The 23,547-nt window shown below is 43.3% G+C and overlaps 1 long non-coding RNA gene across 4 annotated transcripts in view; it reads left to right on the plus strand.

The window, feature by feature from the left end:
- Positions 1 to 23,547, plus strand: part of LOC135454274 (uncharacterized) — a 97,937-nt gene that overhangs the window by 68,187 nt on the left and 6,203 nt on the right. For all 4 annotated transcript variants that reach the window (XR_010442056.1, XR_010442055.1, XR_010442054.1 and 1 more), the window contains one exon: positions 21,049 to 21,153. This is a non-coding gene — a long non-coding RNA (uncharacterized LOC135454274). The remainder of the gene's footprint in view (positions 1 to 21,048; positions 21,154 to 23,547) is intronic.

Consider the following 23,547-nt stretch of genomic DNA (forward strand, 5'->3'; position numbering starts at 1 on the left):
TGGAGAGCATCATGGACAGGTTGCAACTGGTCCAGAGGGCCATGTTGTTTCAGTGAAACTTCCTTCTGTGAAGGAGTCCTGGTTTCAGGTTCTGTAATTCCCATTTTTGTGTACTGCACCTCCAGCATCCTCTGCTAATCCACCATTGGCTAAGGGACTCCAACGGAGCTGAGTACCTTCAGTTGTGCATCCTGCACAGGAAGGAAAATGAACTCCCTGCTGTATTGGGGTTGGATAACAGGCTGAAGTAAGAGCCCTGCTCTATTGTGACCTGATCAATGTCTCTTCTCACCTAATGGTAACAGTAATCTCTAATTTAGTGCAGCAGGCTTGGCTTTAGATATACACCCATAGCAATTATATAGGCGAATAAATCAAATGTATATATGAAAGATATATAATAGGGTGGTTTTTTTAGGTATTTGGGAGTATTTCCACTGCTGTCATAGAATCATAGATTCATTTTGGTTGGAAAAGATCTCTAAGATCATCCACTCCAACTGTTGGTAGCGTTTGCTTTGCCTTCCTAATGATTTTTCATTGTTCCTGGAGTTATCCACAGGCTGTTTTCCCATGAGCAGTTCAGGGCTGTCAGGTTGGAGGATGCTGTGCTGGGGTGATGGTCCTGGCAGTGAACATCTGTCCAGATGCAGGAGGGTGGGTGAGATTGCTCTTTCAGCCCTGGTGAGGGGCAGTCTGGGCTGCTTTAGGATGAGTGAGGGTGGAATGGCTTTCCACAGACTGCAAAGAACATCTCCAGAACAACGTTCTTATCCAATATGCTTTGGAATTGATACCCACCATCAGCTGCAATGAAATGGCCTCTCATTAACGCTAATCACACTTGCCTCTTACTTTCTTATTAGATAATGAACATAGTTAAGTAGTGGAAAGCCTGCTCTCCCTTTTTCTGCTGTGACAGCATTAGATTGTTGTGATTTATACTCTTCATATAGGTAGTAATATGATTATCCAGTTAATCTATTATTCATTTCACTCATGATCTATTCTCTTCACATCCTTATTCTGTGAGTCAATTTCTCTCTCTGCTATTTTAATAGAGTAGCATTTTAAATTGTGAGAACACCGCATTAAACATGTATAAGATTTAATCTAATTTAAAATGCTTTCTTCTAGCAGGATATGCCTAATAAGCATAAAACTAATAATGTTCAAAATGCTATGGGATATTAACATGGCACATTGTGAGGGATGCATTTTTCAAGTAAAGCTAAGCACTAATTAATGAATATCTAAACCACTTTCTTACTCCTTATCCTGAAGCTGTGTGATTGACATGGAAAAAGATTTTTTGACACAATACCATTGCAAACAAGCTGCATTGAAGTTTACAAATATTTTTCCTTGCTGTCTAATGTGATATCTTTAAAGTAACACAAATATTAATGTTGTATGGACACTGAAATACTTGGGAATCATTGATCTGCACTTGACTTAGTGCTGGATGTGTTTGTGACCCACGGGATAAGTGGATTTTGCATCTTTCTGCAGAGATCATGGGTCTGTCCCAGCCTGCAGTGCCACAGCCTGGCTGTTGTGTTCCATGTTTGTAGTTTTAGAGAATTTTGGAAGAGTTTAATAATTTGGGCAATAATTATTTTTGTTTCAAATTTGTTTTACAGAAAAAGGAAGTTTTGGGTTGAATGTAGATTTATTTGAAGCAAATTCAGTCTTCTATCTGCTTCTGCTGCCTGAGAACTGAGTATTTTTTTATGTTAAATATTTTTGTTTCCTGCTTTGAAGCCAGGTCAGTGTAGAAGTTAGGTCAGTGTACTCTCGTGAAAATAAAAATCCTGCCCAGATGCAAAAAAATACATTTTAGTATCAATTGAATAGAACTTATTCTAACTAAAATAGAATCTTGTTTATTTGTTTCACTATTTTCAGGACCCCGTTTCATGCTCAATTTTTGACCACATGAAGACAGAGAAAACAGCAAACACCTGATTCTACAGAAAAATGATGGTGAAACTTAGGGTTTATTTAGCCTGCACTGGCTGACAGGAGCCTGTTTTTCCTTTCTGGGCCAAGCACAGCAGAGGGCAGGAAGGCAGCAGAGCCTGGTCCCTCACTATGACCCTGGATTTTGGCCAAGAGCCCCCACTGTGCAGATTTGGAAACCTTCTCAGCTCTGCTGATTTCCACAGAGCCGCTGGAAGCCACTCTGTAACACCCAGTGGGAAAACTCATATAATTAAGCACATCTTTATGCCTCTGCAGTCCCTGAATCTGCTTTGTAAATCTCCTCTTCGTTATCACTGCATCAGTTTAATTATAGACGTTCAGCAGAGGCTGACATGCAACAGGAGGGCGAATTGCGGGTTGGTTTTCCGGGATTGCTCACTCCCTCCCAGCAGGGACCCGGGCACAGATGGTGGCATTGGCCCGTGGCTCCAGCACAGCATCCCTGAGTGCTCTGCACCGCCACCAGGGCGAGCCTGGAGTGATGCAAAGGAGCCCTGGGCAGGCAGGTGATGTGTGAAAAACGCCAATCGCTTGTTTTTAAAATTTTAAAATAGTAAATAGTAATAATATTAATAGTAATAAATGGTTATAAAAGTAGTAATACAGTTAGAGTAATAATGATTTGGACAATTTGAATTAGGACAATGTGAGACAATAGAAAAAGAGTTACGGACAGTCTGGGTACCTTTTCTGGGCAGCACGAGCCTGAAAAAGGACACACGTTAACAGAGGATTAACCCTTAAAAACAATAACCTGTTGCATATTCATACATCTCATACATGATGCATAAATTCCATTCAAATACAGGATTCTGTCTGGTCATCATCAACTTCTTTCTCATAATCCTAACAGCGTCATTGTGTGTATAAAGCTCTTTCTATTTAGGATCCTGGGTGTCATGGTTGAGTGAGGTGGGAAGAAGTTTGTTTCTCCTGATAATGGACCAATAAATTATCTTTCCCTAAACTATTTAGGTGTCCTGGGGCTACTATCTTGCTGCAAGCCCTTTTTTTAAAAAAGTATCTTACATAGCATAGTTTCTGTTTTAACATTATGTTATAACCTAAAACTATATTTAACACACTACTTAAGAGAATTAATACAGCATTATTTCTAACATAACATGTATAGTATTCATTTTAATATTTGCAAAAAGCCAATCATAAAAACCCCATTTTTCACAATGAGCGTTGAGACAGCTTGCTGTAAGTTCTTCCTCTAATGGTGTAGAGAAATGACTAATGCTGAAGTTCCAGAATACAAACTCCAGAGGTATCAAGAATGCTAAAAAAAAATTCCTTTCTGACAAAGAGGTCAGGAGGATATTGGTTCTGAGCATGGCTTGGATTCAGCAGTGTTTTTCCTTAAGCATGTTTAGGTTCTTGCAAGGTCAGAGCTTTGCTGAATATTTCTATTTATTATTTGTGGCTTGCTAGTTGCTATGTACTGCAGTTGTAGTATAGGATCTGCTGTGCTGGTGGTGTTTGAACATGAGAGAAAAATAAGAGTATATCTGAGGAATGTATTAGGAGTGTACTTAACCCTACATTATCTCTGCCCTGGAACTTGCATGAAGTAAACTTTGACAGGTAATTAACTTTTCTAAGCAATACCAAGTTTGCATGTGTATTTATGGTGGTTTTTTATACTGAAGAGGTAGAATTCCCCTTTGTAATTCTTTGTCCCAGGAGACGCTTGCAGAAACTGAGTTATAGGGGTTTGAGAAACCCAGACTGAGGTGCTGGAGCTTCAGTGATGCGTCCTGCTGTGCTGGAGAGACTGATGGGGAAACTGTGGCCATTCTTGCAGACATACAAAGTTAAAGAAATCACTTTTGAATTGGGAAGGAATTTTACCCGTGTATTCCCCAAATGCTGTTAGGTGCTGGAGGTCCTAAGGCTGCCCACCCCATTGTTTCTCTAACCGTGCAATCCCAGTGAATTTACGGAAACCCAGGGAGTAGATGATTCAGCTTTCTGTGTCTGCAGGTGAAACAGCATAACTTGATGTCAGTCCTTCTGCCACCAGGACCACAATTCTATTTGCAATTACATCTGCACCTCCACAGCGCTGGCAAACAAAGTCAGCAGCCGATCTCCCCTGCCCTGAGATCTTTGCAGCATGCCCCAAACCCACCCAGAAACCTCCAGCAATGAAAAGTGCTATCATAGCATGGCTTGGTTTCACAAGACTGCTCCATGGGTGACACCCTCCAGACAATAAAAGGGTTGGTTTGGTGTATAAAGCTCTTCCTATTTAGGATCCTGGGTGCCTGGGCACCAACTCATCTCACGTTGACAGCTGGTGTCAATGACTGTTTGAGAAACTTAGGCCTTGGGCACACAGAGATGCAGCACGTTTGTTTTTCATGTCTGCTTCTTCTCACATCTATCCATCTCAACAGTGATGTTATTTCTAGCCTTCATTGTTTTGTTTCTGCTTTCAGCAAATAACAGAAGAGAAAGGTCTGTGACAATTTTAGGGAGCTTTATAGAAGGAGGTTATTGATGGCTGCTACTTCTTCCACGGGCACTTGGAGAAATCCTTGAAATGATGTTTGCTGGCGTTGTGAAACGAATTATTACTATGGTAACAGCTGCTGAAATGTTACAGGAAAGTTTAGCTCTACTTTTCCTTTTTCCTTTTTTTTGTTTGTATGCTGACATGAGATCTTGTAGCCTTATTGCTAAGATGGTGGCCTATTTGCTATGCAGCTCAAAAAAAGTGAAAGGAGAAAGCTTGTAAAAATCTTCATATTCAGGATCTGAGCAGCAGCAGAAATAAACACCCTTCTACCTAAATAAACTAAAAATTGGGGAGGAAGGATCTATGCACACTGACTGGAGGAATCTTACTTTAAATGCTAGTGATTTTTTTAAATTAAAGTATTATTTCATACTGGATTGATGTCCCAGTTCTACAGTTATAACTGTGCTTGAGCTAAAAAATAAATTGTCTCTACAGTATAATTTTAATCTTTTTCCCAGCAGGGCCAAATCTGCTGTTTGGTCTGTGGGTAAGCAGTAGAGAAAGAAGAGCTGAGTGCTCTGCCTGCACATTCTGGGGCTGATTTGGCACAAAATGTCACATCCTCCTTGCTGGAATAAATGACCCTAAATTATCAGAAGTGTAAATGTCTGCATGAAGAGAGACAAGAAAGGAAGCTCTGGGCCTCTGAGTGTAGAAGTCTCAGTTTAGTATATCACAGTGGGCACTAAAGGACATGAAGTGTGGAAGTCCAAAACAAAGTTAATGAAAGTTTATTGCAGCCTTTCTCAAGTGGGAAGAAAGGGTTTCCTCTTTCAGTTCTGGCATGTAAATGATGAGGACATTGATGTGGTTGACAGTGGAGTGGACACAAAGAAGTAAATGGGCAGTCTTCAACATCCAGGTGTATTGTCCACCAGGGACAGAACCCAGCCCTGGTAACTCATGCTGCTGTAGGGGTGAAAGAAACCTTGCCAAGCCAGTTCATTTATCTGCACTTGGGAGCATCCTTTGCACTCAGGAAAGTTCAGCACTGACTCAGTTATGAAAGTAGCTTGAGAAATATGGAGCTGTTTTTCCTTATGAGATTGGAGAAGCTTTGTAATGAAAAAATGTACCCACTGTGCTGGGTACATTGCAAGCTCTGCACAGTGGTTTTCACTGCTCATTCTGGAAGAGAAGTGGAATCCAAGTCAAGGGCAGCAGCTCTTTTTAGCACAGAGATTGCTGATGCTGGTGCTCATGACCAAAAGAAGATGCCAATCTCTTAGGTTTTCTCCTGGGCACTTGACTTGTTGTTTATTGTGTTCAGGAAACAAGCTCATGCATCTGAACTAGGTGAAACATCACAGTCTCTGGGTTTCAGAACTCAAAGGTGGGGCCAGTCCCAATGTTGCAGGTGATAGGCAGCCAGGAGACTTTGTCCGGGTGTTACCAGCCCTGGACCCCCAGAGTTTGGGGCCACACGATTCCCTCTCATCTCCAGGCTGTGTTAGCACTTGCAGAGCTGCTGTGGGAGTGCAAAACCTGCCATGTGTAGTGTAATGACAGACAGTTCAACTTCACTTTCCTTATTTTTTACCAGTATTTTTGGATTAGGACAATGTCAGGAAGGTGTTATTGAAGACACAACAATCTCATGGGAACTGAGGGCAGCTCTGACTGTGGTCAGTGTGAGCACAGTCCTGCTGCTTAACCACAGATGTGGGGAAACCCTGCAAAGGGACATGGTTTAAGGATCTAGACCCAGGCTTGAGATAGAAATTTATCATGGCAATGGGGAGAGAGGCAAACTGGAGTCTGCTCCCTGGAGTGTTCTCCTGGAGCGTTCCTGGGAATGTTTGGGCAAGCTGATGCACAACTTCACATCTTGTGAGGCTCAGCCTTCATTCGGTGGCCTGACCCTGGTATGTTAACAAGTTATTGAGGATAAATCATTTAACTTCTCTGAAATTCCAGCCAGACTTACTGTATATACAAGTACCAGATAGGTAGAAGCCTTCATCTCAAGGAATGGCTTCTGCTCTGTACTTTCCAAAATCCCATCTTTAATGTGCTTTTAAGTTAAACCTTTTGTGGTGGTTAAGGATGGGCTTTGTCCTAAGCCACAATCACTTAGAAATATTTGATTATATATGACCCTAGCAAACTGGGAAATAACTGACAGCTTTACTCCATTATTTGGGATCTCAGTCCTTCTGCAGCAGCACAGCACTTCAAGCAATTTTGCTTCATGTAGCAAAGGCTGCTTGGGGCTGTCTGGCTACTGCTAATTTAAGCAATGGATTGAGGAACTTTGTGCCTGGAAAATGAAAAACTACAAGTGGATCAGACAGTGGGAGGAAAAGTGGGTTTGTGTTTGCAAACACCCCAAAGCACTGGCACCAGGGAAGTTTTTTGGCAAATCCTGGATCTTATCCTCTATAAATCTGTGGCAATTAGGAGCAACTCCAGTGAATTGAATGGGATTATTCATGTAAATAGAGATGAGATCATATTTATGCTTCTGTGCAGCTAGTCTTAGCAGGGAGTGGTTCCTGAACAAAATGAGAGGATTCAGGTTTGAATGCATTTTAACTATCCTTCCCATCACTCCTGCCCCTTTAAATCCAAAATAAAGTATTGCATGGAGTGCTTTCATAAATAATTTACTTTCTGCCTGACACCAGTCAGGGAGGCATAAAGCTTTCTGTGTGTGCATGCTGCTTCCAGAGCTCAGCAGTAACTAGATCTGAATTTAAAACAAAAAATCTGAAGACTTTTGTTTTTCTATGAGGATAGAAGAAGTTCAGGGACTTTGAAAGAGTCAATTCAGGCCTCACCACATCAAACACTCTCTGTGGTGCTTGAAAAAAGCACAGTTCATTCATCCTGAGCCCCCAGATGGGAGAGGGATGACGTGAGGGGAACTGCCCTTGTGGTTAAGGAGCTGGGTGGAACTCTGGGATTTTGGCTCAAGCCTCTACTCTGCTCTAGGTGGTGCTGCCCAGATTCAAAGCACTCCTGTGCTGAGATTTCCAGGCTGCTTCCAAACAAGCTGGGAAGCAGAATGGCTGCATTGATATGCTGTGCTCTGGAGAGATACCTGCTGCCCATCAGGGCTTGGCTAACACAACGGGTGTGTCTTGTTTTCCCAAATGGCCTTGCAAAATTGCTAAATTTCCATTTTTCAGAGGGAGAGTATACTGGGCAAATTGTGGAGTTGGGAGGTGTTTTTCCAGGAGTCTTTTATGACCTTGGGCAAAGCACTTTAGGCAGAAATGTAGTGAAGTATTAAAGCATTTCTGTCCTATTGAGGACTTATCTCTGGTTCATTTCAGTGGGATTTAGGGTTCCACTTTCTACTTAAGTATCTAAATCTTTTTGTGATCCATAAAAATCTTAAAGTTTCTCTGTGGGAAAAAAGGGAATAATAAAATATCTTGTCTCATAGGGGTGTTTTGAGAAGAAATTAAAGATTGTGAAAAATCAAAAAAAAAAAAATAAGGCTATGTAGGTGTGATAGAGAGAATGATCATGTATTCCCTAAAACAAATCCTGGAATACATGCTTGGCATGTCCCTAAAACAAATCCTGGAATACATGCTTGGCATGAGTGTTGTACAAGTGTTTCCATGCTGGCAAGAGCACCCAGCCCACAGTGCACAAAGTTAATTCTGTAATTTACAGCAAACCTCTGGAAAAAACATTTCTTTCACTCAAAAAACCCAAAAAAACCTCTGCCTGTGGCGTGGCATCTGGAACATGCTTAGCAAGCAGCAGGAGCTCTTTATAATTCATCAAAAAGGCCACACAGATAATGAGACAAAGTTCCTCACTGTAGCTAAATATTTCTTCCCAATGCTGTTTGAAAACAGAAAGTACCAGGGTGGTGGGTGTGGGGAAGCCTCACTCCAGCCCAGGGTCTGGTGTGTCCCAGGCAGGAGCAGTGCCCAGAGCTGGGCTCTGTCTGGGGGCACCATTTGTCCCCCCACTCCAGGGATGCTCCAGCACAAAGCACCAAACCATAAACCACTCCTGCTCAGCTCTGGCACAGAATTTGGGCTGAAGTGCCCAAGCTGAGGCCAAATGAGGTTCAGAAAGCTGCCAGAGCTGTCTTGGGAGCTCTGCTGCTGCCCTCTGCCACCACCATGCTTTCAGCTGGGCTGGGGTGGGAGAGTTGTCTGCCTCCAGACAGACCCAGAAAATGTTGGGAGAGAGGGCAAACTGGGATTGGGCTTGTTTTGTTTCTAGGTGACACTGTGGACAGGGCTGAGCTGAGCCTGCCTGTGGCCCTGGGGAAAGAAAACGTCTGTGGGAAATGATGCTTTCACTTGGCACTGTTTCCAGTGGGAATCAGTTAGGATTTCAAAGATGTTCCCCCTGATGTGCTAAAGCTGAGCTTAGAAAAACAGAGAGATGAAAGGGCAGCCTCCTCTGGCGTGCACTGAGATGTGACAGGGAGAGTGGCTGCTGCTGTAATGAGCTCCTGGAAGGGGAGCCACACACAAGCACTAAAAAGTCAAATGAGCAGGAATGGCTGTGTGCAGGGTGATTCCAGCAGTGCCAGGGCTGCCTGGGCACATGGTGCCTTCAGTCCCTGCTCCTCTGTGTGGCTCTGGAATTCCATGGGTTTGGGGGGAGTCTGAGATGTCTGGGGAGAGAGAGAGGGAGAATTGCTGTACCCCAGAGGCTTGCTCTGCGTTTTGGCCACCTTCTCTCACTGCGTTTGGTCTGTTTTTCCTTTGTCTGTAAAGGTAAACTGCAGAGACTTTGATACTGTAGCAGAAGAGGAAAGTGAGGCTCCCGTATTCCACTGAAAAGCTGTTAGGTTATTTCTACTCTTACAGCTGTCCTTTCCAGTCTGCTGTAGCTGTGGCTGAAGCTGTAATGCAGAGATAGGGAATTTTCCATCTTGTTGTGTGAATCTGAGAGAGTCGTGAGGCTCTGTAATTCTGCAAGCTTTTAGAAGCACAATCTCTTTGTGGGGTTCTGTGTCTCTGTTCTCCCACATGTATTGTGGCAAATTTGTAGGTGTAGTGTGTGTTTATATCAATGAATCCATGTGTTCCTTTTTCCTTTTCTCCTGTTTAGTTTTGTGAATCTGTTAGAAATTAGTAAGAAAGACAAGGAAATTGCCCCATCCCTGTGTGTATGGGATACAACATCAAATGGAAGAGGGCACCAAAGGAGGAGACAGAACAGTGGAAGTATGAGGGGATGGAATGCTTCCACCTACTCTGCCTTCCCTGTGCAAGCTCTGCATCTGGTTGTAAACTAAGAATGGGAGAAGCAACATTAGAGATGTGTATGAATGATTTGTTTATAGTTGAAAGCAGAGGTTTCCCTCTCTCCTTTGTCAGTTTGGAGCATGCCTTGTGACTTTAATAGCACTGACTGAGAGATGTGCACTCCTGCCTTGGGGATGATAAATGGTGCTCAGTGGTTAGGAATTGGGACTGCCTTCATCTCTGGGGTAGGCAACCAAGCTGACTCTGCACACAGTGGGGATGGAGCAGTTATTGTGGCAATAACCTGTTGAGTCACCACTTTTTATTGTACAATTATTTGTCTGATGCCTAAATAATGTGCAATGGTGAAACCTTGCAAAAGAAAGAAATGAATGCAGAGAGCATTGCTCCACATGGCAGAATGCCCCTGATGAATAAAATCTATGGCTATTTCCCTTGAGCAGTAGTTAATAAGGTTCAAAAAATGATGGCTGGACTCCTCAGGGGCTGACATCTGAGTGCTGTTCAGAGGAGTAGCCCGAAGTTCAGACACTTCTCTGAAGCCTCTCATCCATTTGAATGTTGTAGGGTCTTCAAACCTGGGCTGAAAACCCTGTGAGGACACTTCTCAGGTACCCCCTGGAGCACAGAAGTGCAAAGACATGCAGAACTGATGCCATTTCAAGCCTGAGCACACAAGTTTGTGGTGTATTGGCAAGAGGCAGAGATTAGGGTGGAGGAGCATCTTAATGACTGGTTTCAAACAATGGGAAACCTCACCTTTGTATAAAGTATGGAGTGTACAAGGCTTCTTCATAACAAATGAGGGAGGGCTTTGCAGCCTGTCCCTGTTTATTCAATGTTCATCTGCCTTATTGCCTATCCTGTCTAGTGTAAGGGTTGGTTATCATAACCCAGCCCAGTGTCAGCACCCTAACACAAAGAGAAAACACACTCCCATGTTTGAACTGCTGGGGTTTCTCTGGGAGCTCAAATAGCACAGGCACATCCTTCAGCACACAGAGCCTCAGGGCCCAGTGCTTTCACATGGACTGAGAAACAGGCAGGGCCCTCCTCCAGGGCAGCAGCATCCACACCCCTTGGATGTGATGCTCACATGCCTGCAGGACATGACCTGGTCACCCACAGATCCAGGCTGTGGCTTTCCACAAGGCAGCACCCTTAGGAAGCATGGCAAGTTTCCATAACAGTTTCATTTTCTGTAGAAACTTTCTATTCTGAAGAGAATTCTATTCATTTTTTGTGTGAGAGTGAGTGAGCAAGCAAGCCACACAGAGCCTAGCAGCTCTGGATTTCTGGATTGCATTCCTCAGCACAAGAGCTGGCAGGCTGTCAAGGATAGGCTTTAAGTATGCACATATATTTTTGCAAATTGGACACTAAATGTCTTAGCAGAACCTGGTACAAATGGGAGATGTTTCCAATCAGAAGTCACCACGCTGCTGATCCAGCTCATCGCTGTATCTTGCCCTTGGTGAGTAAACACATTGAAGTACCGGGCTTACATGAGTGGACACACAAAGCAATTGGGTTGTTGGGACCATTACTTGTTGACTCATGTGCCTCTCAAGCTGCCATGGTTCCTGCACCAGCCCTGCAGCACACTGTTCAAAATTCCAGCTTTATCCCCTTTCCCATCCCTGGTTTACTTCCAGTCTCCTGTTGGAGTACTTTGACATCAGTGTCAGTTCTGAAAAATCTTTGTCTGAAACATCATTTAGACTATTTAGCAATTGTGTGATTATGTGTCAGATCTGTGAATGTTGTCTGGGACTTTGAAATAAAATACACATGAAGGAGCGAGGAGGAAGTGTATGAAAATCCTTGACTTGGGTTTAAACAATGATGACTAAGGATTGCCTATGCAGGAGTTTCCTGTGCAGGGAGGTAGGTTTACAAGTGAAATGCTTTACTTAGCTGCCACTTCCATCTGCAGCGTCTGGATCTATCCCTCCCACAGGTTTCTGAGGTAGGAGCATAGCTGAGTGTTCCAGGGACAGGAGAGTGGCACCTGAGGTGCTGTTAATGGAGACCTTGCACAGAGTGCACACAAAACTGGAAATTCATATTCCTGGGTATTGCTGAAAAATTTGTGCTCTTTAGAATATTGGAACAGAGACTGGGACAGTTCATCTGCAGTGCTTATGGGGCAGTCAGAGACAGGTGGAACATATTCCTTTATCATAGGATGCACATATATGTTTACTGTATGTCTTTAGAGCTTTGTGTTCTAAGAGCATCTTTGCTGCTTGCTGTGAGTTACTGGCAGATCTGCAGTGCTTCCAAATATCTGAGATTGTACAGCTAGCATGGTGCTCTGACATTTTTAATAACTTGTTACAAAAGTCCAAAAAGGACAAAGAACTGCAAAGATGCATTCAAAATAAGTGAAATTCTGCACTTGTGGGTTGTTTATTTCATAAAAGCCATCTTGATAAGCAGGAAAATAGAAGGGCAACTTTCCAAAGCAGAGGTAGGGTTGTTTCTGGCAGGACCCCTCCTGCTTCATTGGCTTTTAGAACTGGCCATGGCCTTACCTGTTCTCTGGGCTTCTGAAAATGTCCATGCACTATTGACACCATTTTGTAATAAAAGATAAAAATGCTTTATTGTGTGCCCTTTCCTCTCAATCCACTAAAACAAAGCCCCTTTTTTGTTTTGTTTTCTTGTCAGATGGTCTATGTGACATTCATCTTCCAGGCTGTGACATTAAATGCTATATTCAGGTATTAGAGAGAGGAGGATAATGTCAACAGCAGAATGGTTTGAGGGTTCTCAGTGAACTGAGTTCAAGGTGTTGGAATTTAGGGACCCTTGTTTTCCTCCCTCCCCTCATGGTGTCTGACTCTTGCAGAGCACCAGAGCTCACCCTCCTTGAATCCATGGAGGGAAGGTGAGGAGTTGTTTCAGTGCACCTTCCTGGATCCTTGATGCACTCTTGAAGGCTCTTTGATTGCAGTGTTATTTCCTCTCAGAGCTGATGTGATTCTCTCTGCGCCACAATAAAACTTAACAATCTTTCTTCCCTTTCAAGAGAAAGGAAGCAATTTAAAAAAATATATTGCCACATATATCCCCAGCATTTCTAGGCTAAAAAATATATCACATTTAAACTGTTGTGGCTTTGGCTCTGCAGGCTTTCCCACATCTGAACAATGCAGTGTCATGCTCCAAAACTTCATGACTTCAAAGATTCAGTGCTGGGTTGTTAACTTATATGTTGTATTTTTTGAGATGTTGCAGTGTTGTATATCATCGGAAAGAGAAAATACTTATTTGTCCTCTGATACTGAGCACTGATTGGTAGCCATGTCATATCTGAATTACAAATATTTTAAATTGTGGCACTCACTAGCAAATAAAAAGTATATTAGATTATCTTAGAATGCTTTTATGGCTCCATGTGAGTAAGTCGACAGATGGTACAAAGGCACTTGGTTATAATGTTAAAGGAATGTAAAAAATTGTCTTGTTTAAAATAAGAAAGTAAATTCTCAGAAAATTCTACAACAGTTTCACAACTGTGCTATGTGCTGCATAGATAAAGGAGTGAATGTGAATCCTTAATGCCATGCCTGCCTTAGAAACTCAAGTAAAATCTCATGAAAGTAGTAATGCTGTCCCACATGTACACTGAGAAAACATTTGCATTCCATGGCTCTGTATCTGTCTTGAAGATCAATGTGCATATGCAGGTACAGGCCGTGTTCAGAGAGTACATGAGTTAGGGAAACGTATCCAGCTGCTGTGAAATCAGGCAAAATTTGAAGCACAAATTAGGTGGAAATTTTCCAGATTTGTATTTAAAACCAGCATGCTCAAGAGCTTTGGAACTAAACAAGCCCCATCTGTTTTAAAAATTATACAGCACTATGAAACAGCTACAGTATACATCAAAATTTGGGTTGTTGTGTAAGAAACAGCAATTTCTAGGGTAGAAAGAGAAGTTTTCAAAAAAATTATTTTGTATGTCTCTTCTGGAAGTAGTTGATTAAATGCACTCATTGCCTTAAACAGTATACTAAGTTTTTCGTGTTAATTGTGAACTATTTCCTAGTGTGACTCTCTGATGGAAGTGTTCCCTCACACCTTATGGCTGAGCTGTGTTAGCTGGTAGGTGCTGCTCAGCTAGGAGAGTGGCATCAGCCAAGCCATGGTTGGTGTTGAATGGGAATTTCCAGTGATATGTGTATTTTCCACTGTCTGTGCATCACATAACTGTGATTCCTGGGACACAAGGAGGAGAAGGAGGTCAGGAGCCGTCAGCACAGATTGAGGAAGCAGGCCTGCCTAACCTGATTGCCTTCAGTGATGAACTTACAGCATTTGTGGGTGGATGAGGAGCCTGCCTGTCATTTACCTTGACTTCAGAAAGGCTTTCATCAGTCTCCTAGACAGTCTGGGCAGTGTGGGACATTACATTCTGGATGGACAAAGAGCTCAACCAGACAACTTAGCTTGTTGATCCCAGGCACACCCATAGGCATATAGCAAGTGTGGCACTCTGGTATCTGTCCTGGGGCCTGTCCTGTTTGTGACCTTTACCAGTGTCCTGGAGGAGAGGTTGGAGCATGCTTTTGTCAAGTTTTCAGGTGACACCAATTTCCAGGTGCTATCTGTCTGTAGCTTGAGGACAGACCAGTCATTCAGAGGGACCTTGACAGGCTGAAAGGCCAGCAGGAGCCACACGAAATTCAATAAGGATCAATACAAACTCTTCATGTGGGAATAAAAAGCCCTGTAATGGTAAAGGCTCCAAAAGGCAGAGCCAGACTCTTCAGTGAAATTGGTGGAAGGATCAGAGACAGCAGGCATAAACTGTGCAAGAGAGATTCACACTGAGTGCAAGGAAAACTGTTTTCCCAGGATGACGCTCAAGCAGCAGAGCAGGCTGCTAGCAGGGCTGTGAAGTTTCCATTCTTGGAAGCTTTCAGGACCCGACTGGACAAAGCCCTGAGCCACCTGCTCTGACCTCAGGCTGGCACTGCTTTGAGCAGCAGGTTGCACATGGAGATTTCCTGGGCTGCCCTCCAACCTGAATTACCCTCTGTGATCCTCTAAGAGCTGAACATTTGGGATTGAATATTTTTTAGGCTTTTTAGCTGATGTTAAGCAGGGCTGACCATGGGGGAGTCAGACCTTCATATATTAACCTGTGATTTGGTATTTCAAGTCTCCCGAAGAGTGGGACATAACAGGAGATGCAGTTCTGTAAAATGACAAACCTGCTGTACATTTATTGACTGAGTCTATCAGGCCTGCTCAGCTCTGTTTTCTTTCAAGTATCTCTGCTGGCTCAAACACTGGAATGTGTTACTGTAATAAACAGTTGGCCACTCATCTGGGGTTTGCAGGGGGGCATCTGTATGTTCATTTTATCCAGGAGACACTATTGCCTGAATTACTGATAGTAGATTTGCTGCTCTGGCAAGAGAGGGAAGAAAATAGAAAAGTTGATTCAAAGCTCCCGTAAACAATTAGTAGTGAGTAGAGCAGGGTGTGAGCTGAGAGCACATCAGCTATTGCCCTGAATTCCTCTGTGTGAAGCAGCTGACTTCAGAAGGTGCAGCGGGGCCCTGGGCAGACGGCCCTCTGCAGGTTCAGCTGAGCACTCAGAAGATGCTACAGATGCAGGTGTGTTCTCAGTGCTGCTGTGCCCGAGGCTGCTGCCCCTTCCTCCTTGCTGGCAGAAGGGGTTTGCCCGAGCAGGGACACCTTTGGTCGGGCAACATCAGCAGAGGTGGCACAAAGTGGCCACGTGGTGGGTGTGAGCTGCTCCCAGGGGACTGCTGGTGTGACAGGGAATGCTCCTGTGGGCTGCTCAGGGTGGCAGAGCCAGGGCAGGGGCAGGTGCCAGCAGCACCTCACATGGAGGAGCATCTACCTGAAAAAGGAGAGGAGCAGATGAGCTGTGAGTTCACATCCCTCTCGCTGTGCATTGGCTTTGCTGCTTCCAGAGGGTGATTAAATTGCTGTGTTACTGCCAGTGAACAATGGCACCCACCCACATTTCCTGAAATGTTGTACACAGGCCTTGATTATCCTTGTCTTCCTCATTGACTCTCAAGAGTATGAATGTTTTACAGAAGCACAGATGTTACCCAGAAAATTCCAAAGTTGTAGAATTGCCTCATACTTATAGTGCTTTTAGCTTCACTTTGATATTTCCCTGAAGGATGCAATGCCTCCTTACATCTCTTTCTGGACAGAAAGTCCCTTTTTAATGTCCTTATACTGCAGCTCTTTGTTTCTTCTTTATCATCTTCTTTTTTTTTATTTAAAAGCTTGCTTTGGGAGTTGTTTCACCTTACATGACAGTCAGTCCCCAGGAATTATTTCACTTTTACGTAATAGGCTCTGTCTGTGGTGTGAAAACCAGCAGAATGCTGGCTGTTAATAACAGTATCATATAACATATATGTTAATAATATATATCCACTGCTTTCCTATTGCCCCTATGACCCTCCTCAAAGTCATTGGCAATTCATCATCCTGCAGTAACTCCTAATGAGCAGCATGCAAGGGAGGAATTCCTGATGGTTTAGTGTGGCTGTTGAGTGTCCTCATTGTGCCTTCTGTCCTGAAGAGTTCTGTACCCTGAGGACAGCTTCAGTTCACCTGTCACCCAGCTGTGACCACCTCTGCAATGGGCATGGCAAGTATTGAACAGGCTCCATTTGATCAAAAATAGGCTCTAAGGGTAGGATCTCTTGATGATTATTTGTGGCAGAAGTTTGCCTGTCCTGCAGTGACATGTGAGAACAGCTCCTTAAATCACAGCGCTGTCAGCAGCTGCAAACATCTGTGGATGTGGGATCTTTAATCTCTTCTATTTGCCACTACACTTTTGTTTTTATTTTATTTTTTATAGGAGTCACATAAAATCCACTGCAGGAAGAAATCACTGCACTTTCTCACTTGAATGGCAGTAGATACTGCAGGAATACGTGTATATGCTTGGATATGTGTATCTATACACACATATATATATATGTAAATAAAACCACAGGGAGCTCTAATGCAAACATTACCACATACTGTGAAGCTAAATGGAGGCAACAGATAGCATGGGAAGGAGCTGTTGAGTTTTCAGGTGGTACAGTAATGAATAGTTGTTGTGCCTTGTTGTCCTGGTGGTGACACCCATGAGAGCCCAACACCTGCCTCAAGGACACCACACCCAGCGAGGTGCAATCGTTCCCTATTAAAGTGCTCCTTGTCTTGGAGCCAAGGACTTCCTTTACTGATCAAAGAGCTGCCTTTGATTAATCAGTTTTGAAATGAAGGAATTTCTAAGTTCTTATTTTTCCCTTTTCTTAGGGGAAATATTTCAAAAGCCTTTTGATCTTTGGTGATCGGCATTTAGTAAAAGACAGGTACGCTTTTACAAAAAGAACCTGAGAAGTCTTGTTGTAAAGGGTAACATGTAACAGAAAACATTCAGAACATGTTCAGCAGCTCTGTTGGCTTCAGCAGAGCCCTGCATGCTCACAGAGTTGCTCTTATGCTCATTCTTTAACAGGATCAACGGTTTTAAAAGGTAAAATCAGGCTGCTGGTCTGTGGAAAAAAAGGGGCAATGTCTACTGCAAAGGTCAGAAAATATTAATGTGGCATCTAACACTAACAGAGTACAGGCAGCACAAATCTCTACAAATAGGCATCCTGCTGGTAGCCAATTGAAATGTAGGAGGTAGTTAATGTCTTTCAATTGTAAGTGTCATTTGATCCCCAGGGAGACATTTAATGGATGGTATTTTCCTACTGAGTCCTGTCTTTTCGTTCTGTACTTCATTAGTAATAGTTCAGGGTCCTCATGTTAATAAAAAATGTATGCACTGCTTACCTGCTTTTTCTCATTTCACACAGTGTATTAGGAAAATTGATGTTTTTCTTACAGAATTAAATCGAATACTTTACCTTTAATTATACGGTGTCTTCCTGTCTGCAAGCAGGTTTCCCCCACTACTTATTAACAAGCCAAAGAGAAGGAAGGAACAGAACAGAAAAGATTACAGTACCTGAATAAAATAATGGTTATTTGCAAATCAGCTTGCTGTGAATGTTTCCCCCCTCCCCATCCAAGCTGTGTGGTCTGGATGGGTCCTGGGGATTGTTCAGAATTCAGGGCCTGTCTGGATTGGTCCTGGATTGTTCAGAATGCAGGGCCTGTCTGAGGTATCTCTGGGAAATGGATGCCTCTCTTCTGCTGTGGAGGTGGACCTGTGATATGAAACACTCATTTACCGAGTATGAATAATTTTATCTGTTAGTGGAATCTTGCAGTTGTTTGACAGGGTAGAGCATTGATATCCTACTGCCATTAAAAGGGAAAAAAATCACTCAAAGAACTCAAAATTCCACAGGTAGAGCTGCCTGGAGTAATTTCGGATTCAAAATTCAAGCTGTTTCCCTCCAAGTGTTTTCCTGGTGGCTGAGGGAAACTATACTGACCCATCTCCCTTCCTCAGGATCAGAGACTGGCATTCATTTTCTAATGCTGTCTTGGATGACTGCTGTTATGTTTTCACAATGTTTTAACTCAGACTTACTTTCTGGTAATCTTTATGGACTCCTCAATAAGCAGATAATTTAGTGACAGAAGTATCTTACTTTAATGGTCTGACTAAATACAAAAAAAAACAGTTTAACATGCAAATAGAGAGCTTCCCATGAGCTGTTCTGTGTTGATGAGGTTCAGTTCAGAAGTGCAGCTCAATCCCTGTTTGTGGCTGCAGTGTTCCTGCATGGGGCACTTGTCTGGGATGGCAGAGAACAGGCCATGCTGTCTCTCATAAACCAGTCCCCTGTGACCCATGAAAATACTCTGGATTCATTGCAAGTGAGTTCACTGAGGGTGAGAAAAACCTGATAGTGGCCACAAAGTGCTTTTTTGCGTTAGGCATGAGCTCTGCAGTGCAGGAGCTCACTGCACATGTACAGTGGTGTGGTCCTGAGCACTGGCTCTTGTGCTGCTCACCTTTCCATGGGGCACTTTCCATCACCACAGGGAGCTGCCCCTCCTGTGTTTGCACTGACACACTTGCTTGAGTGCTCTGCTGGAGCAGAATCAAGCGACCAGTTTCAATATTGACTTGTTTTTGTAAAGTTGAGCATGTTGTGTTTTGTTACATAGCTTGCGGTGGTGAGAGAAATCCATTAAACTTGAAGTTAATTAGTATGGGAAGACTGTAATTTATCGAGATTGCCTGAATGGAAGTAAGGGCATTGCTATTTAATTAGCAAGTGCATTTGGATTTTTAGATTATTTTTTCCTTTTTGATTTTATTCAAAATATTGTAAGTGCTTTGCATATAATGAAAGAAGAATAGATTAAGGACAGGCGACTGAAAAGACATTAAAAACCTATGGCATAATATTCATTTTTTTTGCTATTAAGTGCATGCTTTTGATCAGATAAGAGAACTTTTATTGCTGTGGTCTATTCTCATTTTGTATCTTAATTATGCCTGAAAAGATTCCTTAAATGACAAAGTTCTAATTTATATTACCACAAAGGACCAATCTTACAGAGTTATTAAAGCAGAACGTGCCTGTTTGTTACTCCTTCTGCTTCCCTGTTTCTGAGACCTTCCACTGGAGTCATGGGCACCTTCAGGTGATTTCCATAAATGTTGACGCTCCAGCTGCGTTTTATTCTGTGGGCTGCTTTCATTTTTTCCTTAATTTAAGTCATTGTAGATTGAAACTCCATTAACATCACTACTTCTCCAAATGAAAAATGATGGACAAGAGGAAATGGCCTCAAGTTGCACCAAAAAAAAAAGTTTCAATTAGATATTAGGAAAAATTTCTTCACCAAAAGGTTATCAAGCACTGGACCGGGAAGGCAGTGGAGTCCCCATCCCTGGGGGGCTTTAAAGGATGTGTTGATGTGGCACCTGGGGATTTGCTTCATCGGTGGCCTTGGAAGTGCTGGGGGAATGGTTGGACTTGATAGTCTTGTTTCCAACATCAGTGATTCTAGAATTCACAGCTGCTCTCCTCCGTGAGAGTGAAGCTGCTGCTGCTCACAGGATGGACATTGTCCCTCAGTTCCTAATCATGCAGCATGTCCCACTGAGGGATGGTGGGATGGGGCACTCCAGTGCACTGAGCAAAGGAGAGAAAATTCTCTCTGAGGAGCACACACATGGATGCTCCATCCATCCATCCATCCATCCACCCACCCACCCACACACACACACACACACACAAGCCTTGTGCAGGGACAGGACAGCATTTCGGCACAGTGGTGACCCCGACCTTCGGGGCAGTGATGACCCCGAGTGTGGCCTCAGGGTTGCACGGGGCTCCACCGCACGGTCGCTGCTACTTTTCAGGACGGTGGCTGCCCCTCCGCCCGTCCCGTCCCACCCCGTGTCATGTCCCGTCCCGTGTCATGTCCCATGTCCCGTATACCGGGTCCCCTGCCCCGTCCCGTGTGGCGGCCGCGGCGCTGAGGCGGCTGAGGGCGATCCCCGCGCGGCGGGCGCCCCCTGCCGGCCGGCGCATGCAACACGGGGCCCGGCCTGGGCCCGGAGCCGCCCTCACCCCGCGGCCGCAGCAAAGCCCCGAGTCCGCCGGGGAAATAAAATCTAACAGCGCCTTTTTAAACCCTCCGGGGCAGATAAACCCTCTGACACCTTTTGGTGCCAGCGAGGAAGGTGTTGCTTTGTTCTTGCTCAAAAGGGGTGTGTGTCTGTGTGGCCGACAAAATTTCCCAGCCTCTACACAAGGTGCTGATACAAAACTTCTTCACCTGTTTGTATATTTTTAGCAAACAAAAACATTAATGTTCACTGATTCCAAATCACACAATTAGTTCTTTAATTAGCATTCTGCCCTCTCTTGGTTATGGATTTCTCACTGTTCCTGCTAATTAATATTCTTATTCTTTTTAGTATCTTTTTTCCTCCAGCAGGGATTTTCCTACACAAATATACTGAGTCTTTGTTATCTTATCTTCTTCTTTATCTTCTGCTTCTTAAAAACATTTTTGTAGTCCATAAATTCTTCACTTCTTGTATCCAATTTCAGCAATACATCCCTCTCTCCCAGGCCTTGCTCATTGAAGCATATCAAAGTTAGTTTAGCAAAAGTTTAAGTTTCTGTAATTTTCCCAAGCTGTATTCCCCCAATACCTGCTCATGCTAAATTTTGGCTAAAAGTGATTTAACACATTGCTTATAGTTAATACACATTGGTTATGATTAAATATAACCAATTAATTTAAATTAATTAAAACCATTAATTAAAAGTTAGAAAAATTGTATAATTTCCAACAGAAGGACAAGGATTTGGTAGATGGCTGTAATCTCTTTAATCTCGAATTTTTATGCAGGTATTTGGAGCTGCCTGTGCTCGAGCAAGCTCCATATCTCTGCACGGCTCCCTTCTGCCTCCTGTGAGCAGTGATAATATCACTTCTCTGCCTCCCAAGACTGCTGTGAGTAAATGCTTTAGAAAATTATTTGGCTGGGCTGCTCTTTTCTCTAGTGCTCTAGTATGGTTTGCTCCTGTATCTGGGACAGTTGTACAACTGCAGTATTTTACAAAACACCAGACAGAGGCAGGGGATTCTGCAGCCCTCAGGTGAGCCCCCACCTGCAGAGCTGCCCCCAGCACAGCACAGGAAGGACCTGGAGCTGTTGGATGAGTCCAGAGATCACCACGATGATCAGAGGAATGGAGCAACCCTGCTGTGAGGGAAGGCTGAGAGAACTGGGGTTGTTCAGCCTGGAAAAGGGAAGGCTTTGGGCTGACCTGATTCCCCTGCCTGAAGGGAGATGACAAGAAAGGTGGAGAGAGACTTTTTACAAGAACATGTAGTGACAGGACAAGGCAGAATGGCTTCAAACTGACAGAGAGGAGGTTTAATTTAGACACCACTGTTTACTGTGAGGGCGTTGAGGCCCTGACACAGACCCAGAGGTGTGGATGCCCCATCCCTGGAAATGCTCAAGGCCAGTTTGGATGGGACTTGTGGCAACCTGGTCTAGTGCAACCATGGCAGGTGTGCAGAGCAAAATGATCTTTAAGGTCCCTTCCAACCCAGGCCATTCTATGATTTCATGATTCCATGATCTGCTGTGACTGCTCTCTTTGTGCACACTGCTGTAGGAATTAGACCTGCTGGTGATGAGTGTACCCAGCTCTGAAAGAAGTTTCTGAAACTTGTGCTCCCCACTTTTGTGGCTGCAATTTAAAAACCCACATTTGTAGTGCACGGTGTGCTGTCAAAGCTGAGATCTGCAGGATCTGAGCAATTTTGTGACAGCTGCAGGATGGCATTTCAGTTTCCACGGAAACTGGCACAAAAATCAAGGTGAAGTGTTGGCTGATTATCTAATAATAAAGCTGAACACTTAAATATGAAGTTCTTCACCTTCCTTTTGCTGAGAAAACTTCTGTTCCTACAGCACCCAGCAAACACTACAGAGGCCTTGTGTCTTCAAATTGTGGTCTCAGCTTGGGCTGTGTAATCTCCTTTCCAGAGAGGAAAGGCAAAATTCAGCCTTGACCCATTCAACCACAGAGCCTTATGCTCTGCTTTTAAGATAAAAGGCTGATTTGTCCTCACAATTACTGCACAAACCAACACCATTGTTTATATGACAAATTACAGAGTAACAGAAGTTCTTTTGCTTTGCTGTGTATTTTTCTACTGTGCATTTCCAGAACCTTTCTGTGCTCAAATGCATTTCCTTGTAAAAAGTTCTCATTGCATACATTTTTTATCTGCCCACACTCCTGCTTATCACCTGAATTTAATGGCTCTTTGGCTTTGCACTCACTGGACTCTTGTTTTGAGTCAGTGAGTTTGATCCTTGTGCTGAACATTCCTTTTTCAGGTCATTGATTTCTAAGGTTAACAAAATGAATCCTCCTTCTGATCCTTGCTACGTCCCACTAATCTCATTGCTATATCCTGAACTGCTCAATTACCTTTTGTCTTCAATTTCAGATGCATTTATCAAACCCACAGATCAATCCTTTGTGCAGGAAGCAGTTTCATATTGGATTCAAGAACATATTCGTGTGAATATTTCTCATACTTATATTTCAATTTGCTAAGGCTGTTTAAATTTTCTTGGTTAATTTGCTTCTTGACATACCCTTTTAAGTGTACTTTCTCCACTGCTTATTTTTTGCCAGAGATGTCTTTCTTTCTAACCTCTATTCTTTTCTCCCCTTGAAGAAGTATCTTCCAGTATTTGATCATGTTGACTTTCTACTTTGCAGCACTTTATCTTTTTTACCCTCCTGAAAAATTTGTTTGTTTGCCATCCTTTCTTTACTCTAGGCAGAGAGTAAAAGCCAATGTTCTTCTGAAGGACACTTCCTGTGTTTTTCTCAATAGGAAATTGGGGATTTTCTTAGGCCTGTCTTCTGTATCTTTAACTCCATGTCCCACTTTTTTGATGGAGGTTGATGCCTACTTTGCCAGGTTTGGCATGATCAGTGGTATCTTGGCTTGGACATATGGAGGAGAACACAAATGCAAAAACCCAAAGGAGCAAAGTCCATGGTCTAACTCCCCATGACACTCTTTGGATCACCTGGGTATTAATTCCAAGGGGGAGCAAGCATAAGTCTTATTCCTTTCAAATGACCTGTTTCAAACCCAAAGGGTTGCAGTTTCATGTATCTATAACCGAGTCTGCTCTCACAGATATTGTCTTTGCTAGCAGTACAATATGGAGAAGAAAGGGCTTTTTACGCCTCCATTAATGTGCCAATGGGTTGTCTTTGAGTGTGTTACAACAGCCAGGGCCACACGTCTTTCACAAATGTAATAAAAGAAGCCCAAACTAAATTCTGATTGCAGAAACCCCTGGCA

The sequence above is a fragment of the Zonotrichia leucophrys genome, chromosome 14 (genome assembly GCF_028769735.1).
Source record: "Zonotrichia leucophrys gambelii isolate GWCS_2022_RI chromosome 14, RI_Zleu_2.0, whole genome shotgun sequence".
Classification (NCBI taxonomy): Eukaryota; Metazoa; Chordata; class Aves; order Passeriformes; family Passerellidae; genus Zonotrichia; species Zonotrichia leucophrys.